Here is a 14,949-nt window from a genome sequence, read left to right as displayed (position 1 = left end):
GTCTGTTTTTGAGAAAAGCGGGTCTGGGGAGCCCAGGGTAAGGGGGCGGCGAGGAGGGAGCTGGACTCTGAGCTGAGACAGGCCTCGTTAGAAGCCACACCTTTAAATTCCAGAGAGCTAAAGCCATGTGCCAAGCACTCTGGATGGATGCATGTTAAGATTTGAAGGTTACAGATGAAAGGGGCTGGGGAAGGATGTGACTCTTCAATTGGCAGCAGCTGTGTTACAGGCACACAGTGTCTATTATCCGCTGGCAGTGAAGTCACTTTGATTCCGGGCAGGAGAGACACACCTTGTTGGTGGACTCACCCTTCTACCTGCATTGGCCTGTTAGGAACTGGAAAGAAACACGATCCAGACACCATAATTCTCGGATGAGAGCGGTTCTGCGGGCTGTTTTCTGGGGCACAGCCGCTGTTTAAACTGAGATGACGCCGTCTCTGATCTGAGGCAGCATGTTGCCGGCTTCCCTTAACAGACAGCAGAACCAATGGGGTCCTTAGAACAGATGCTCCAGTCTCCTCCAGCTACACTTTTTCTCAAATACTAGGACCTGGGAGAGAAGGGTGTTGGTCCAGACGTCTGCGAAAGGAGTGTGTGCAACAGGGCAGCACACACTTCCCGTAAACGGAAGTGACCCAAACCTGAGGTAAGGTGCATTTTCCCAGAGTGTCCGGCTGCACGGGTAACACCTGCCCCCTGGGTCCCCGCACCACGTGGCCCCTGGGGGACTCTGTGCTGGGCTGGGGCTTACCCGCCTCAGTCTGGTTGTTCACGTGGACGTCAGTGCTGTCAGCACCCTCGTCCCGCAGGCTGACTGCCCAGAAGTCAATTTCATCTCCTCAGTGAGGATATTTCCCTCTTAATAGCTGCTGTTCAAACTTAAAATGATTTATTCTGTAAAAAGTTAGCTTACTTTGCCTTTTTTAGAAAAGGTCTATCTGAGGGGAGGGTGCAGCTCAGGGGTAGAGAGTGTGTTTAGCAGGCACGAGGTCCTGGGTTCAACCCCCAGTACCTCCATTAAGTAAGTAAGTAATAAATACACCTAATTGCCTCCTCCCCCCAAAAACAAACAAAAACCATAATAATAATAATAATAATAATAATAATAATAATAATAATAATAATAATAATAATAATAAATTTAAGAAAAGGTCGGTCCGAAATCAAGCTCACAGGCTACTGTTCCTGGGGTGCGCTGCCCCTTATCCCGGGCAGTGAGGGTCCCTGCTCTCGGAGCCGAGGGGATTCTGGCCAATGTGTGCCAACACATTCTTAACTAAAATGCTGGCCACTAGACAGAAGAATTAAATAGGACCACATGGATGACAAGGCATCGCTGTGTGTCCTGCTGGGACCCCTGCTCTGTGGGCCGGAGGGACGGGTCTGAGTGGATTTGCGGGCGGGTCACGGCCCTCCCTCCCAAGCTGCATCGGCGGGAAGATGCGGCCCCTCCTGTCCACACCATGTTGGGCTGGGAGAGGGCACCGTGCAAGACTCCCTCTCCCGGTGTCCTCGCCTTGTCTGCGGCGACAGCAGAAGCCAGCCACGGGCATTTTGCTTTTAGAGAAACGGCGCCTCCTGCGCTGGGCGTTTGTGATGGAAACTGGGGCGCACCTCTCTCTGCTGGGCACCATTCTGAAGGTCGGGCCGTGCGCCCCGCTCTGCTTTGTCTGGCAGAACAGTGTAGCGGACAGTTGGGCTCTTTCCCTGAACTATTCATGTCCCAGTTCTTTGTTCTGAAAATGAAGATAATAATATTACAGTTCACTGACTCTAGCAGGTCACTCTGTAAAGCACCATTATTTCATCAGCCGTGAGGAAGACAAAAACAGCCCCGAGGAGCCACGAGATGCAAACAACTCAACTACGACGACAAGACAAACAGCTCTGACCTCATGTGTGTGCACGGGCAGCGCTCATGACAGTGGTTATACAGTGCCCTTTGCTGTAAGATGCGTTCTGATTACAGGGACGTGTGATCACGACAAAATATGTGTCTTAGACTCCAAGAAATACGGTAGGATCCACCTCATAGGAGCAAGCGAGTTTCCAAGTGAAAAGCTCTTGGAAGTGCCTGGCACACGCTAAGTACTCAGGAAAGGCTGGCTGCTAATATTATTCTGTTTATTATTATCACTAGGAGAACGACACGACTCTCATGAGGCTTCAACCTCGGGAGCTCTGTGAGGACAAGAAAGAGGAATTACTTTAACTAATGACTTTAGAAGGAAAGGCAAAGGGCCGAGAAGAATGCAGGTGGCCTCACAGCACCAGCTTCCTGCTCCTGGGAGGCGGGGAGTTCTGCACAGGCGCACGAGGCGCTGGTCCCTCACCACCGTCGGTCTCAGGGTTAACTTTCAGGGCCTCCTGCTCAGGGTGAGAGACGCCTGACCCTTGACCCAGTCCCGGTGTCTGTGAAGAACCCCTTCTCAATGCTGTCATTGCAGAAAGCCCGCGGGTCCGTGTTGGTTCCTTCATCAGGACCAAATTCATGTAATCCTGTGGCGAATTCTTAATCTCTGTCGGTGGTGATTCAAAATCCAAAACTGAAGCAGAAGCATCTGCCACCTCGCCGCCCCAACTTCACGGCCGATGTCTCCACTGCCCTCTCTACGCAGGAGCACAAGCCAACATTCCCTGATCAGGCAACTGGGCCTCGGTAACTTCTGTGATGGTAAAAATGACCTTAAAGATCCTTCTGGCTTTTAAAACAAGAACCAATTATCTTCAAATGTGAATGTCTCCGCCCCCTCACCTCTCTCCTCCTCCTCCTTCTTCAGAGATGCTCTTCCAGCACTCGGAAACCCTTATTTTCAATTTTCTCGTTAGAAAACACTTCTCCAATTCCAGCGATCAAGGCTAAAAGCTGTCACCTTGGGGGGAACCTCATTCCCGAGGGCAGAGGGCTTCTGGCCCACATGTGGCTTATATAACCCGTGATGGGACACTTGTTTCTGCGTCCTGCTTCACCACATGCTGGTACACAGACCCAGACTCACTGCTGGAACTCATGACCAACTTTCCACTTGCAAGCATGCATTCTTCTGCCAGGAGACGCCTTTGATTGTGTTACCCTCTCGATGCTCAGGTGACTGGCAGCTTACTCCTTTTCCAGTAGATGGTAAATATGACACTCTTTCTTGGCTCCAAGAAACTAAAATTAAACAGGAAAGAATCATTTCTATTGCTACACGTCCTCTGAACACACCAGCTGGTACAGCGTTTTGCATCCTGGCCAGCACAGTGAGCTGGGTCTAGTTTCAGACTTACCATTGTATTTGCTGCAGTTGTGTTTATAAAGTGATGCGTTCTAATCATCAAAGAATGCAGGCTCAGAGCAGAGTTCGTGAACTGCTGTAATCACAGCTAAACAGACTCGGGAGATCTGCCCCAGGCAAAGGGAGAAACTGCGCAGAGGTGCTTAGAGCGGCTCTGCAGAAGGGATTTGAGACTCCTGACCGTGAAACCATCTGAAAGTTCAGAGTCAAATGCTTTCACAATGGTTTCTCAGTAGTTTGCATAAGAGTAAATTAAACTTCCCAGAAGCACATTCCTTCCCTTTTGAGAGATTTGCTGTCTGGTAGAACACTTAGCCAGAAGAAAGTTCAGAAATGAAGCCAGCGTATCTAGCTGGGGCACAACCCTGCACGTGTGACTCCAATTGTGTTCAGTGTTTTCTTCCTGCTGAAATGATCGAAGTCCAAGGACAGGGTGCGGCTCGATTGTTGGGGAACCACTTTCAATCGGCTTTAGCAAATATTTAACGAGGACCCACAAAGTAAACTCAGGAAAATTGTTAAACAGCTTTAAAAGCAGCAAGAAAACAGTAGTCAAAGAGATGGGATTTTTGGAAGGTGTTCCACGCGGACTGTGACGCACAAGAAGGCTGGTGTTCAGGAAGAGAGGATGGGGAGCCAATCACTGCAGGAGGGAGGGTGGAGGTTGGAAGGAAGCACCCTCCTTGGCCAGGGTCCTGTCCCGCAGCAGTGAAGGAACAGTCACCTGAGGAGGAAGCGCTGGAAAGTGGCAGCAGAGACCAGGGGAAAGGATTTCACCGTCCCGGAGGCCTGGGTGGGTGGGGGTTCCGCGCTCCAGACACTGCTTGGGACTCACTGTCCACACAGGCTCAGGAGCACCTCCCAGACATGTCGTGTCCCCCACAACTGTCTGTTCAGCCTGTAAGGTTGGAATTCCACCTTTCCACAAGCCCTGTACCACTGTGACTACTTGGCAGGAAAGAGACCTCTAGGAGGAAGATTTTAAAGGAATGAAAAGGACTGAACGATTTTTGAGAAGGTAGCATAGGGGGAGTTGGCACCAAATCAATGACAATAAACAAACCAGTGAAGGCTTCATAATAATAATAAAAAATAACTTCATAATAATGCTGTGGTATCTACTGAGATGCTACCATGTGTCTGGCACACTTCTAAACTCTTTCCCCTGTGTTCATCGACTCAAAGCTCATAATAACCCCAGAGTGACTTAACACTCATAAAATAGTCCCATTTACCCACAAGGAGACTGAGGCGCAGGAAGGGGAAGCGACTTGCCAAGGGGACCCCAGACCCACACTCCTGCTCCAGAATCTGCGTCAGCCGCCAAGCACTTCCGTCATCCGTCCCACGAGCGACATGCCTGCATACGTAAAATGCATCAGCAGCCTTTTAATTCTAAACCGATGCTCTGTGACTACGTTTATTTCGCAGGGAATTTATGTTGGTGTCTGTTTCCTGGTTGATCTCCTTGCCCATTGAGTTGGGCACCGACATGACGGCATCGAACTTTTAGGACAGATGCTACCGTCCAGTTCGGCTGCTGCTGCTTCACAGCCAGGTCCCCATGACTTAGAGGCACGTCACATTTCTGACTACAGCAACGCCCGCACTTGCCTTGAATATCAAGTGTGCTTCTTGGTTCTTTGAGGTGTCTGTGTGTGCAGGGTCATCAGGGCAGTGGAGTGGGTCCGTTGCAGCATCGTGGGTCACCTGTTGACCGTGAAGAGGTGACAGGCAGTTCCTGTCACTCTGTCACATTCAAACCATGCAACAGGGGCAGTGTTTTCTGGGTTGATACTGGTCCCACTGCACGCACTCGGCTGTGGAAGCATCATTACTGATGGTCTTGGGAAGTGTTGTACAGATGTGCCTAATTTTTCAAGTGAGAATTACAAGGGGGCAGATACCAAGGGAAATGGGGGTTGAGAAAGAATGTGAGGGGTAGGAGGGAGGACAGACAGCTGGAGAGGCCACATCCCGTTAACTCGTTAACTCGCAGAAAGCATCCTTGAGGCAGAATCGGACACACGGCTGTACCTTCATTTCAGTGGAAGTGAAGGTGACACCCTGTAGTTCCATCTCTTCTGGTTTCTGGCTCAATGGATATTTAATGTCTAAGGGGACATTTACTGTCCTCTGTCAAATATGAAAGACTTAGTTTTCCAATTCAGGACATATGTACGGAGAAAGAAGAAAATTTAAATGAATTAAAGAAAATGATAAAAGAATGAAAAAATAGGAAACTCTAAAATTAAGTGGTGCCATTTCTCTTGGATTCTGCCCCCCTTTCCTTGCTCCTTTCACCCAAATATGATGACGTGAGGAGAGGCATTTGGCTTGGTGAGATGGTGATGTGTGACTCTCATTGATCTTCAGAGTTTTGGCTAAGTCTACATAGGTACCCGCTCAGCCATTAAAAAAGAATAAAATAATGCCATTTGCAGCAGCATGGATGGACCTGGAGATTGTCGTTCTAAGTGAAGTAAGCCAGAAAGAGAAAGAAAAATACCATATGAGATCACTTATATATGGAACCTAAAAACACACACACACACAGAAAAACAGGACACTATGAACTCATCTACAAAACAGAAACAGACTCGCAGACATAGTAAACAATCTTATGGTTACCGGGGAAGTGGGTGGGAAGGGATAAATTTGGGAGTTTAAGATTTGCAAATGTTGGCCACTATATATAAAAATAGATTAAAAACAAAAAAGTTTCTTCTCTATAGTACAGGGAATTATATTCAATTTCTTGTAATAACCTTTAATGAAAAAGAATATGAAAATGAATATATGTATGTATATGCATGACTGGGACATTGTGCTGTGTACCAGAAATTAACACATTGTAACTGACTGTACTTCAATGAAAAATTAGGTTGGTACCGTGTATGTGTGTGTATTTGCGTTTGTGTCTAAATATAGACTTTTTTTCTTACGAATGAGAGGCTCATATACACGTTGGTGTACCCTGTACAGCTACTAAACCTGGTAGATTATGCCACAAAAGATATTTGGCCCAAGACCAAATGCATACAGTATTCTATGAAGAACACCAGGAATTCAAAATAAGAACATTTTTAAAAGCTCTGAAACATAATTAAAACAACCCAGAAGATTAATCAACTTCTAACTCATGAAGGCAAATGGATAAGCGCCAACCTCTAATTCTCACTGCTTAGCACCAGGAGGATTTCTGGATGGTGTTTATGGGTGAGTCACGCCATTCATTAGAAACACTGCTGCTCAAAGTACCAAAGACAGAACTGGGGCTGCAGAGTGAAACAGAAAGTCCGCATTGCTCAGTAAGCAAAGATAATTTCCACCCGTATGTCTGCTCCCCGCCCTACAATGTGAAGCTGCCAGCACAGCTGAGGCCCTCGGGGCCCTCCTTCCCGCTCATATTCTTTGGGACGTGAAAAACTGTGGAGAAATGAAAAATAGAACCACCATAAGCTCCAGCAACCCCGCCCCTGAAAGTTCCCCCGAAAGAAATGGAATCACCTTCTCACAGAGACGACTGTTTTGGGTCCTTCCTAGCCTTCTGAATCAACACTGCAATGAACACGCTTATCCACGCACGCCTGTCCCCACGCCCCTCCTCCAGGGACACACACCCCTGGGAGCAGGGCTCGCTCACTCGTTTATTCCGTGCATGCCCCTGAGCACCTGTTACGTGCCAGCAGGCATCACTCTCAGCGGACACAAGTGCAAGAATCATATGGATGTCCCTGTGCTCGAGGGGCTTCCTTGTAACTGAGGGAGACAATGAAACAAGTAAAATGGAGAGCGAATCAGACGTGGAGGAGAGGGGTGGTCTGCTGTTCTCCGGGTAGTTACTGAAGGCCGACTTTGCAGGGGACGTTCAGGAGAGAGGTGGAGGGTCTGGCCCTGCTGTGTCTGGAGGAACAGCATCCCAGTGGGGGGAGAGGCAGGTGCAGGGGCCCTGGGCACCCGGGGTCCTGCAGGGGCTGCACTGAGGCTGAAGTGGATGAGGCAGGGCTGAGGAGCAGGGGTGGCATCAGTGGGAAGGGGTCTTATCACTGTTTATAAGGGCTGAGGTTTCACTGAGTGAGACCACGAGGCACTGGGCAGCTCTGTGCTGTGGGGTGAACATGACTTCAGTAAAAAGAATCGCCCCAGGTACCAGGTAGACTGTGATGGGCAAAGGTGGACACAGGGGACAGCGAGGAAGAGGGTGCAGACACTCAGGAGGAAGATGGTGGCGGCTTGGAGCAGAGCATCCCCAGTGGAGGTGGTTGGACTTGGTGTGGAAGGCAGTGCCCACTGGCTTCACTGAGTGGACTGGGTGACAAGAGTGTGGGGAAGGTTCTGTTCTTGGACAGGGGGAAGGAGGGGGACCGTCACTTGTTGGTGAGGGGAGAGTTAGGGAGAGAGGCCTGGAGGACAGGAGAGGCAGGACTTCAGCTGTGGACACATCACATCGAATACAGAGGCTAGGTGTCCACGCAGAGACGCCAGGAGACAGCTAGGGATTCCACCAAGTCAGGGGACGCACAGCCTTCACTCACTGTGGTCACAGCACTGTCCCCGGGTTGCTGGCTCCCGGCCACACTGCGTGGTGCAGCCACATCACTTGTGTTCATCCCAGGGTACAGCCTGGTGTCTCCCTGCAGGCAACGGTCTTCCACAGAAGCAGTACCCCTGGGCTAGGCCTACTCACCACATTGTCCTGAACCAAAGCTGCCAATAAATGGAACGCATCACACTCTGATCCACTTTGTGAGAAAAGCGAGATGGCGGCTCCTTTCAAGGAGACAGACGTGTCCACAGATGGTGCTGCGTGGGCTTGGTGTGGCTGGTCCTCTTGCTTTGGCTTTTGATGATGATCAAAGTCTCATTACTGTAAACTAATTGGAGGCATTGTAGATGCTGGGTTTTGATTATAAAATGAAAGAATTTAAGTACTTTTAATTACAGATATTAATTGAAACTTTACTGGGCTAACAGTCATGACCCATAGGCCTCTTACGATTATGACCAGGTATGAGTAACGGTACCAGAAGATTAAATCTGCCTGGACTATTGCTGGATTCCACTTTCACTGCAGTAAGCGGGTGTTTACAAGTGTTTTTTTTTTTCCCTCTGGAGAATGCACACAATTGCCTCACAATGTAACTTGAACGTGAGGATGGTTTGGACTGCTGCTCACAAACTGGGAATAATTGGCTTTGTTTGTGGTTATTTGACAGAGAATCTCCACCTCCCCCATCTTTAAAGATTTCCTGATTTATGCTGGTTGACTTAACTGGCAGCATTAACTTACTGCGAAAAAACAAACAAACAAACAAACAAAAAACCCAGGAACGGCGATGTTTTTTAACGTTGAAAAATATTGTGGAAATTGTCAGGACACCATTTCCTTTAAGGATACTTGGAGTATGAAATCCAAAGCAGAGGACTCTCGAGGCGCTGGTTCCCCTTGTCTGGAACTGTGAGAAACCCCCACACAACAAGCAAACAGCAGGCACAGAGGCCAGACTGTCCCACGAGCCCTCGTGGTGTGTGCCCGGAACCAGGAACCTGAGCTCTGCTCCCGCCTCTACGACTAATGAATTACTTTTCTGTTACGATGAAATAATTTCCTAGTTCTCTTAGTTTCCTTATATTTAAATTGTTCAAAAATCTGCTTTTGCCATAATGAGAGATTTTTAAAGCAGAAAGTGAAAATTTAAGGCCTCATTTTGATAATACTAGAGATACTTCTGAACTAAAATTCCGCATGCATTTTTTGCTAACTCACGAAAATGGAGAGTCGAGGGAAGAGAGAAGGTGAGCAGGGGAGGAAACACGTACTTAATCCTGTTGTCAAGTAGAGCAGGGGAAGCAGGGAACATCAGATTTGATTTGATTTGATTTGATTTGATTTGATGTAATAATTCAAGTTATTAACAAATAACATGCACTGTGATTTGCGTTGTATCTAAATTGTACATAACTTCAATTATTGTCCAGAGGCTTCGGTTCTGCCCACTTGCCTCTCTTTGGCTGGGGTTTTGTTGGAAGCACGCGAGAGGGAAAACAGGATTTGTTCAGTCCTGCTGGTGGCTGTACATGGCATCTGTGCCTGTTACACTCGCGGGGTGAGGTGAGGCTGTGCGGAGCAGAAACGCCTTGCACTGTCTCCATCAGCTCTCCCTTTGTCTGCCTCCGTGAGTCCCCCTGCCCCGGTTCCCAGCCACACGGTCCTACCTGGGCCGTATGTGAAGCTCCAAGCCCACGTCTCAGTCTGGTCACTCGTGTCCCTGTCTGGACCCCACTTGCGTCCATTCCAAGTGTGCGCCTCACTTAGTCCCATCTGGGTCTCTTTTTCTGTAGCTCACATCAGGAAGGTAGACGTGCTCCCCGGGCACCGTCCCTGCGTCTGGACTCTGGTACCTGCCTCCTGCTCTCCTGGGGTGCAGTCCTTTACGTGCGCCTGGCTGTCCCCGCACCTCCTCACCTCCTGCCCCACCCAGCTGCTCGCTTCCCAGCACGGCGTGTCCCCTCTGCTGGTGCTTGTCCCAGGCTCCCCCCACCCCTGCTCTCCACCAGTTCTGCCACCTGCTCCTGGGGCCCAAGGAGGTGCCCCTCATCCCCAGTCCTGCCCCAGCTCCTGGTTCTGAGCCCCGCAGACTGATTTGGGGCAGCCAGGCTCTGGAATGCCTGGTGCAGGGAACTCTTCATTAAAGGGTTTCTCCCTTGTACAAAGCTCCCCGAAGAGGCTTCCTCTTTTGGTTCTTCTACGTAACTGTGGGAGCGGAGCACGGAGTTCTTAGGCATTCGGTGCATTTACAAATGCGGGGCACAGGGACCGAGATCAAGAAAACTCAACGTACATTACACTCTTCCCCTAAGAAAACCCTCAGAGTTTGCAAACATAGCCAGCTAACTTTAAACAATGGTGCATTCTCATCAGAAATGGAATTATCCCAGAAGGGCACGATTTGCTGTGACAAGGGTACACTGCTCAGGGCTTTGGTGGAACGCGGATGACAAGAGAATACTAGTTAGTAATTCTGTAGCTACTAACTAAAGTGGTGACCCCTCCCCCAGTAAAAAGAAAAGAGGCAGAACATGAACTTGACGGCCCCCAAATTAGAAAATGGTTACACGAACTCCAACACAGCCGTTACGGTCCGCTCACCTGAATTAACACTTTGACGTGAGATGGGCCGCTTTTTGTAGTTTTGAGGGGGTGTGTGTGCAGACCACATTTGCAATAAACATGAGGGAGCCGCTGCAGTTGAGAACCAGCGAAACTCTTTTGAGTGACATGTGGATCTATTTCAAATGAAGAACTATTTGTCCCCAGGGCTAGTGGGTCAAAAAAAAAAATCTAAATAGAATCCAAAAGAAATGCTCGATTTCACTTCTATCCCAGGCAAAATGATGAGGAAAATCCTTTATGGAAAAGATCCGAAAACGCAGGATTTCAGATGATGTGTTTAATTAAATGAACTCATTAGGAAGTTTTTCACTGCCCCCTGCTGTCAGGTTCTAAAAGAAACATGGTCAATTTACTGTAACAACTGACTTGAGTTAGTTGAAAGACTGGTTTGAAAAATAATTTTCTGCCTCTAATTCCACTACCTTCCAGCCAGTGATGCAGACGCTCACTTCATGTTTGTGAGCCGTGGTTTGTCAGCCCCAGGAAGCAACTCCAGCAAAGCGTGTGTCTGTGGCTGGAGGGTGGGGGTCACTGTGTGTGATCTGAGACGCCACAGTCACAAGAAAGTACCGGCAACATGTTGCCCGGGCTGTTTATTTCACCTTTTTGCCGACTTTCATAATTTTGAATTGACTTTTTTGTATTTCCATATTTTAGGTAAGACACTCTTCATTAATAGAAGCACAGCCTTCCAAAAAAATGAGTGAATGGCTTATTTTTCGCAGAGTAATCCCGACTCGAGGTGTTATGTTCGTTTTGCCGTATGACGTGAAGAAATGAGGAATAATAACAGTCGGAGGTAACAGAGCAGCGGTCACCAGGGGCAAGGCACTGTTTTCTCGCTTCCACATGCGATTTTACTTAGACGTGAACTGGAGTGGGGTAGGTATAGTGCTGCTATAATCCCCATTTCACAGACGAAGAAACTGAGTCACCATCTCGCACCATGTTTGGTGACAGATGGAGCCGTGATGGGAAACCCTGCAGCCTGACCCCATCTCCCCTCTTAACCTCTCTGCACAGCAGGCACAAGCCCCGTGGTGACGGGGGAGCAACGCATAGGCCTGACCATGGCCGTAGTGGCGTCAGCGCGTAGTGACCCCCTCTAACTGCACACTCCCGGCTCTGCTGGCCTGGGAACCACAGGCCTGTCCACACTCAGCTTGGTCTTTCTGTCTTGGGGAGAAAGTTCCAGTGCATGAGGGGGGTGGTGCGCTCACCTTGAGTGAGCCTGTGCCTCAGACAGACACCCGTCGGGCTCGTCCAGGGGCCCCGCACACCCAGCCCTGCCTCTTGTCTCTGTGCTGTCAGACGCCTTCGGGTTTTAGCCACACTTTCCACCACCTTCAGCACCCCGTCTTCAAAGTATGCACACAGCCTTCATAGGACTTGAGTCCACTGGGTGTGCACCCTGAGTTTCCCTGTCTGTTCCAGCCTGGGGTCCCCTATATATAGCACCAGGCTAGTGCCCCCGTATGCCCACCTGGTCCTGCATCCCCCCACAGTCAGCAGCCCTGGGTCAGGACAGCAGATTCACTGCGGGGGACAGCAGGCCCAGCTGGGACCTGTGATCCTGGGAGGCCTTTGCCCGCAGGTCTTTGGAGACACCAGCTCAGGCTCCCGAGAGCTAATTGTACAGGAAAGGAAACAGCATGTCAACCGCTGACCGGCTTAAACCACTTCTCCTCCTTAAACAGGTGGATTGAGCAAACCTGGAGTTATCTTACAGTGACAGCCCTGCACACGTACAGGACTGGGGCTGACCCTGAGCCCAGCCTCTGCAGCCTTGCAGGACTCCGAGGGTAGAAATGTCATCACTGGAGCATGTATGGGGCGCCTTCCTGTAGGCAGTGCCCAGGGTCCCAGCAGCCCTCCTTGGCCGCTGGCCCAGCTCCGTCGCCTCCCTCACCAAATGGTCCCAGAGCAATGCTCTCCCCTCCCTGCACCACCAGGCACTCAATGTGGCCCAGGGACACTGCCCACAGTGGGGCATTTCTGTCAGCCATGGGTCAGCCATGGGTCTGTGTTATTGCAGAGATAATCTAAGAAAATGGAGACTCTCTTTATATGCATTTTCCCTCCCGTCCTGACTGGGCTGACATTTGGACCCCATGAATGCCCCCGTCGGGAGGAATGCAGGATGGCATCAGAGAAGGCCACTAGGAAGCTGAGATCAAATCATCCCATCAGAACTAGGGCCTCCCTGAAGCTGAGCCTTGAGGGGGCCTGGTGACCTGGGGTGGAGCTGGGCTGAAAGGCTTCAAAAGGGGGCCCCAAACCAAAAAGCCTGAATAAGACGGCCCGGGGGAACTCATCCACCCTCCTGGGGAGGGTTCCTGAGGCTTACAGGCGGCACCCCAACACTGCTCCGAATGCCCGGGGGGACATGCCTAAATGCTCCAGCCCCGCGTGAGGGCAAGACCCTCTGACAGAATGAAATGCCCTCCCAGGCCAAGCTTCCACCCTCCAAGCTGCAGCATGCCCACGGGGGCCGCCGGCCCCACCCAGAAGTCCCTGAAGACATTCTGCAAAATGAGGGCGGACGTTTGGGCTGACAGGAGGCCTGGGAGAGCCCGATGGCTGGCCCAATGGCAGTGAAACTGTCCAGGGGCCTGGGCTCCAATTTAGAGCAGCAGCCACTAACGAGGCATTGGAAGGCAGGTATAAAGCCCACTGCCACCTTCTTGAATGCCAGTTACCCCAACCTTGTCAGCCCCCATGTAACACTCCATTCTATCAGCACAAAAACCCAAGACCAGAGACGACTGTTCTATACAGGGTCTGAGGGCTGTTAACCAAGTTGTAGAGGATATACACCCAGTGGTGCCAAATCCTACTTTGCTTACAGCTTTGTCTGGAGACTAGGGCTGGTTTAAAGTTGTGGGCTTAAAAGATGCCTTTTACTGCTTGCCTCTAAGTCCTGAGCCCCTAGGTTGCCTTTGGAAGGGACGGCCCTGAGACTGATGTGAAACAACCATATTGCTGGCTGGGACCCCCAGAGGATTTAAGTACGCACCCACCACCTTCGGAGAAGCCTTAGGCAAGGACTGAGGGCATCTCCATTTAGATGAGGGCGTCTCACTTCCTCCAGGCTGTGGGTGACACACACTGAGAGCAGGACTGAGGAAGCTCGAGACCAAACTACAATCACAGCAAGTCTCCGAGGGGAAAGCACGAATTCCTCAACCAGCTGCAGGAATTTAAGATTCGAGTTATCAAAGGGCAAAGACACTTCCTGCAGGACCAAAGGGAAGCACTAGTGAGGGTGGCTGCACCCCCCGCCAGAGGGAAGGAAGAGGATTCTTAGGAACAACTGGGTTTTGTCCCACTGGGAGTCCTGACTTTGGACTCATAGCCAAACCCCTAAATGAGGCTCTCTAAGGGAAAACCAGTGAGCCACCAAGCGGGACTCCAGGATGCTGTAAGGCCTTCCACACCATCAAGGAGGAACTTACAACAGCCCAGCACTTGGTCTCCCAGACATTTTGTGCATAAAAGACAGGGCGTGAGTCTTGGAGGCTAACTCGGAATTTAGGTTCCTCCAGAAGACCGGTAGGTTACTTTTCCAAACAACTGGACATATAACTCAAGGATGGTCAGTTTGCTCAGGGCTGTGGCCACAACCTGTGACCTTTTAGAAGAAGGCTGAAAAATTGACCCTAGGCCGCCTACACGGTGCTCACCCCAGTTCGTGTGCAACCTTTCCTGGAACGAAAGGGCAGATATTGGCTGATGAGGGTGGGGGTGGCGCTGGGCAAATCCCAGGCCTTACTAGTTGACAATCCGGATTCAACGCTGAAGGCGGAGGCATTCCCTCAAACTGAGCAGGGGTCCGAGAAGCAGACGCCTTCCTCCAGGTGCGCCTGCCCAGAGGGCGGGGCTCGCAGCCCTCCCAGAGCCCTGCGCCTTGAAGCTGAGGGAAAGGAACCACCGACACTGATTCCAAGTTTCCCTTGTCTGTCACAGGTGCACACGGGGCCACGTGGAGAGAGAGAGGTCTACTGACGTCAGGGTGGAAAGAATTAAGCAGTCAGAGAAGATGCCGGCTTATCAGGCAGTCATGATGTGGGAGAAGGACCCTAGCACGTTGCCGAGCCGCCCAGACTGAGTTATGTAAGTAAAGGACATACTTGGCCATCAGGTGGCAAAAAGGGCGGCCAGAACAGAAGACCCTAACACTCATTCCGAGTATGGACCTGCCGTCCCTGTATCTGCCTCGGATTTGGACATGGATCTCGAGAGAGCAGACAGGTGGGGGTTCACGCTGACGCTCAAGACTCGGGGAATGATCAGCGCCCAGCGGCCACGAGGCTGGACGGCGGAGGGTCGGGGAGCATGGGCTGGGAGGAGCTGTCACTTACCTCCACTGAGGGGCCTGTTTTGGGGGGATGCAGCCTGCCACCTGTTACACACTTTTGCTGCCAGTTCACAAAGGCATGGGACCACCAGGAAGGGAAGACAAAGTTGCCTGATCTGAGCCAGAGACAACCC

The 14,949-nt window shown here is 50.5% G+C and overlaps 1 protein-coding gene and 2 long non-coding RNA genes across 5 annotated transcripts in view; 1 reads left to right on the top strand and 2 right to left on the bottom strand.

Moving 5' to 3' along the window:
* Window positions 1–14,949, bottom strand: part of PALLD (palladin, cytoskeletal associated protein) — a 283,240-nt gene that overhangs the window by 262,369 nt on the left and 5,922 nt on the right. The gene's annotated exons all lie outside the window — the stretch shown is intronic.
* Window positions 553–14,553, top strand: LOC116660742. The gene is made up of 3 exons (XR_004316336.1): window positions 553–649; window positions 11,116–11,257; window positions 14,425–14,553. It is a non-coding gene; the product is annotated as an uncharacterized LOC116660742 (long non-coding RNA).
* On the bottom strand, window positions 1,068–7,965 carry LOC116660741. Its single transcript, XR_004316335.1, has 3 exons — window positions 6,450–7,965; window positions 3,274–5,754; window positions 1,068–3,157 (listed from the first exon to the last, which is right to left on the bottom strand). It is a non-coding gene; the product is annotated as an uncharacterized LOC116660741 (long non-coding RNA).

Source organism: Camelus ferus, chromosome 31 (genome assembly GCF_009834535.1).
Source record: "Camelus ferus isolate YT-003-E chromosome 31, BCGSAC_Cfer_1.0, whole genome shotgun sequence".
Classification (NCBI taxonomy): Eukaryota; Metazoa; Chordata; class Mammalia; order Artiodactyla; family Camelidae; genus Camelus; species Camelus ferus.
This window is presented reverse-complemented; position numbering and strand designations above follow the sequence as displayed.